The sequence below is a fragment of the Grammomys surdaster genome, unplaced genomic scaffold, assembly GCF_004785775.1.
Source record: "Grammomys surdaster isolate TR1022 unplaced genomic scaffold, NIH_TR_1.0 188, whole genome shotgun sequence".
Classification (NCBI taxonomy): domain Eukaryota; kingdom Metazoa; phylum Chordata; class Mammalia; order Rodentia; family Muridae; genus Grammomys; species Grammomys surdaster.
In genome coordinates, this window is record NW_021604633.1 from 3,486,907 (window position 1) to 3,491,543 (window position 4,637).

Sequence of the window (4,637 nt, forward strand, 5' to 3'; positions counted from 1 at the left end):
ACACACACACACACAACGGAGCTGAAGTGACTAAACTCTCAAGCTACTTCCAGCCTTTCGAATACCCTTTTCTAGGTCCCAAGGCACAGCATGAAAGCCACAAGGAACATGCACAAGCATAGGCAATCAGAGCAAGGCTCGGCCCAACCCATTCTTAAGACCCCCTATAAACACCTCAAGCCACCTTAAGGCACCCAAAGGGAAGACCTGAGGGGAAACCGCATATTCTGGGGCCATTTCATCAGCTCAGACTTCAGTTGAAAGCTCTGAGGCATTAAGGAATTTCGATTGTGACTTAGAACTCCCCAGCAACTCTATAAGGAGGATAGGAAGACTGGGTGTCCACATGTCATTTGAAGACCACAGACATAAGAAGCAGTTTGGGCAGCATTTAATATCGAGATTCACTGCCGCTTCCAGGGACCTCCCACAGCACCAACCACAGGTAGGAATCCTCCCCAGTCCCTACCGTCGCTTCATATTACAGAGGTGTCTGAAACGGCACAATCTCCTGTGGACCAGCGTCCAACAGAATGTTCTGTTTCTTAGGCCGAGTGAAAATAAATCTGTTCGTGTCTGTGAATGAAAAGTTCTCCAGGAGAGATAAAAAGGAAATAATAAAAAAGAAGAAGAAGAAACACAAAAGCTCTACATGTAGATTACAGAAAGGAGAAAAATATTCTGAATTGTGGGACTTCTGGGCCTTCTCCTTCCCAGGAGGAAACGGGCTACTTAAGAGAAAGCTGCTCAGAACTGCAGCACCTGGACCACTTTCCAGCCGCTTTTGTCCTCACTAGGAAGGGGGCGGGGAGGAGAAGATGCGTTCGTGGGGAAACATTGCCATCCAGTGGTCAACTTGTGCATTGCCTGATAAAAAACAGAAAAAGCTTGGTGACATTTTGTCAGTCGACTGGATAAGTGCTGAGAATACTGTCAGATGTTAGGCCAGATCATTGATACCACCCTTTAAACCAATAGGAATTCACACACACATACACACACACACACCACACACACACACCACACACAAACACACCACACACACCACACGCACACCACACACACACACACACACACACACACACGCACACACGCGCGCGTGCACGACCCACCTGCCTGGCCATATCTCAGAGACAACTGCTCCCAGTCACCCTGCAGGGTTGGTGTATGGGGATTCAGATGAGGCGGCTGCAAAGAGCAGTTTCCACAGTGCACAGATATGGGTTTTCCCAATTTCTGTTTTCAGATTTCGTGTTTTGTTTGTGCCATGAAGCCTCCCACTGACATGAAGAATAAATATGCTTCCCTAGTTCCTTTTAGATAGACTTTGGGACAGAAGTCCAAATAGAGGGATGGGCAGACTTACTCTTCCTCTTGGACAGCTGACCTTGGGTCTTTACGGAGGACCGGAGGACCGGAGACCTAGTTTATCTTTTCTTCGAGCTTGGCATGAGTGCTGAATGAGACATTGACTTTACTCTTTTTCACTTGGGGGTGACTGACCTCTCAGACCAGCCTCCAGGTTTGGACTTATCTCTCATAAGTGATGGTTTTCTGCCTCCCTCCCCAGCCCACCCACTGCTGTTAGGACTATAGTGTCTCCCATGATGACCTGGAAATAAATCCCCTGCCTACTTCTACAAGGGATCATATAATCAGAAGTTAATCTGTTTTTTTTTTAATTAAGTTAGCTGATTTTCTTTTATCTTATTTTTTAATTTTTTATTAGATATTTTATTTATTTACAATACAGATGTCATCCCCTTTCCCCGTTTCCCCTCCCTAGAACTCCTTATCCCTTCTCCTTCTTCCTTTATGCTTTTATACCATTTGAATTACATGCATATATTAAGGTCAGTTCTTGGTTGAGGGTCTAACAATACAATGATGCAAATATTCAAGGAACAAGCAAGACAATAAACACAAATAGTCAAAGAAAAAGCAAGGCATTAAACCTAATTACATGAACACTCCTGTGATCACTGTTTCTAAGGGCTTATCGGGATGACCAAAGTGTCTGAGTCTACTTCCCTGTCCTAGTGCAAGGTCATTTTCATGTCTGAAGCCTAAGAAGTCAATCTTTAAAATAATTTTTTCTTATGAAATTAATCAACAGCTTAATTTACAGCTTCTAAAACTGTGGGAAATGGCCCCATGTGGGGTCATGTGGCTGAATGTGATGGTCACCAAAATTTAGTAAGAGGAGCTTTCTGAACACACAATGCCTAATTTAATCCAAAACCACATTCAGAATTCAAGGTGTGGATGGCAGGGCTGTCCCAGACAGCATCAGAAGACTTCATTGTAGCCTTGGATCTAAACACACTTTTCCCTGCATGTGGGGTCCCAGCAGACAATTTTCATGAATACTGTGCAAAACAGCTCTGTTTAGATTTAAGACTGTTGGTGAGTGTGAGAGAGTCTCACTGTGTAATCCTTACTGATCTGGAAATCACTATTTAAACCAGGCTGTCCTCCTGCCTCTGTCTCCCTAGTAGAGGGATTTAAGGCCTGTACCACATACCTGGCTCAGAGTCAAGGCTGTATTTGTAATATATGAACTGCTATGTTTTTAACGGTACATATAAGGTTTCTTGTGCTTGTAGATACTCAATGCTTCCATTATAGAAATTATTATAATGCTTTCCATTATAGAAAACAGAGATTGGTAACATCCCCTACCATTCTTCAGCATGCATCACATGACGATATCTTCAGGTTACATTACATTAGAGAATTTTACCTGAAAAAATTGTTAATCTGGGTTGCTGACATAGCTATGAATTAGTTTAAATGCTTTTGTCCCCGTCCAAGAGCACTCTGGATTTACAAATGAAACACACACACGCACACGCACACGCACACACATGCCAACTAATTTTGATATGCCTTGACTAGCTCAATGGTTGGGCACTTCTAAATTTCCCTGTGGCTAGCAAACACTCCGCACTGATATTCCTGTGTTAACATCGTTTAAAGTCTATATTTATCTCTGCTACCCCAGACCCAGTCGGGGAGTAGCCTAGGAGACACTTTCCCAGATCCTTATATGGCAGCCAGCCTTTAAGTTTCATCTTCGTTCTTCATCCCCCACCCCACCCCCGACCCCCATCATGGCGATTCTCTGCCTCTCCTCTCTCTCCTGTCCCCACTCACCCATGCAATCTAAAAGTCCAGCCTCCGACTGTCTGCCCAGCCATTGGCTGTATGACAATTCTTTATTATCAATCAAAGCCAGCTAAGTCAGAGACCCTCAGGTCTGGAAACCTGGCTTTTGGGAGCTGAAATAAGGCAAAGCATTAGAACCAATCCCTAACAGCTGACTTGAGTTTCTTTACTTCCTTTAAAATTATTCATTGAATCTGGGCTTGCTAATAGAACAAAATTTCCAGCTATTCCCAAGAAGAGCCTCAGCACATTTCCGTTCTTTTGTACTGCATATTTAGGCCAATCTGTGTTCGCCATTGATGATCACAAAACCAAAACATCCTGAAAAACTCTGAAAAACATTGAAGGTGCCCAATGTCCCGCAGCATCAAGCAGTAAATGCTCTTTGTGAAAATGAATAAGCACACCCACCTTGCAAGTTAGCTCTTGTCATTAATAAATGTTAAAAGTACATCCTACGCTAAACAATTGTTAAAAATAAACTTATTAAATAAATGTTTTAGTTGTACCTACTTTATATGGCTAACTATCCAGCTTTGTGGAAAAACTTCTCAGGTAAAAAGTGACCTCAAGGAGAAGTCTGAGAAGCCTTTAGGAGAACTCCCCGGTTCTTGGACTGGCTCCCGACCTTCTGTAGTATAGCTGTTCATGCAGGAGGTCAGTCTACCCTCTTCTCCCCATTGGATGTGTGTTTTACTTATCAACTAGAGGAGCAGAGAAGAGCACAAAAGATCGAATACGAATGATATTTGTTTATAGCATGACCTCGCTATTAACTAAATAAAAACATCTGTGACTTATTAAAAATCATCATCTTGGAAAATGTAGTAATACATTCTTAGAGGTCAGAGCCCACAGATCCTGGATTCCAACCCACCCATGTCTACCTAAACCTATAATCTGTTAAGACAGGCAGTTGTTATTTTCAAATAAATTACTTAACTAAAGTGGAAATATTTAAGACTCATGTTATATTTTATATTTACTGAATAGGAAAATCAAGTATGATTCCTTCAGATTCAACGAAAAGCATAAAGAAAGGAATTTTCTCTTTAGCCAATTACCCAAATCCATGATCAGGAATCCCACTGCTGTGGCTGTTACCAAAGGGGATAAAATCTGCATGTGCAGGCCCATGCACTGCAGCTCTGTTGACAATAACTAAGAAATGGGAACAACCCATGTATGCATCAACCGGTGAAGGGATAAAGAAACCGTGGAGTATCTACAAAACAGAATAGTATTCAGCCACACCAAGAAATAAAAAATAAAAATAAATGAATACAAAATTAAATCTTGCATCTGTGACATCCTGGAAAGACCCAGAAGGTGAAATAAGCCAATCATAAAAAGGCAACACAACATGACCTCACTCTTAAGCTAAAGCTTCAGGTTCCAGATGAGAAAACAGAGGCCCAGGGAGTCAGAAGCCAGAGTGGAGATCTAGGCTCTGAACACAGTCATCTCCC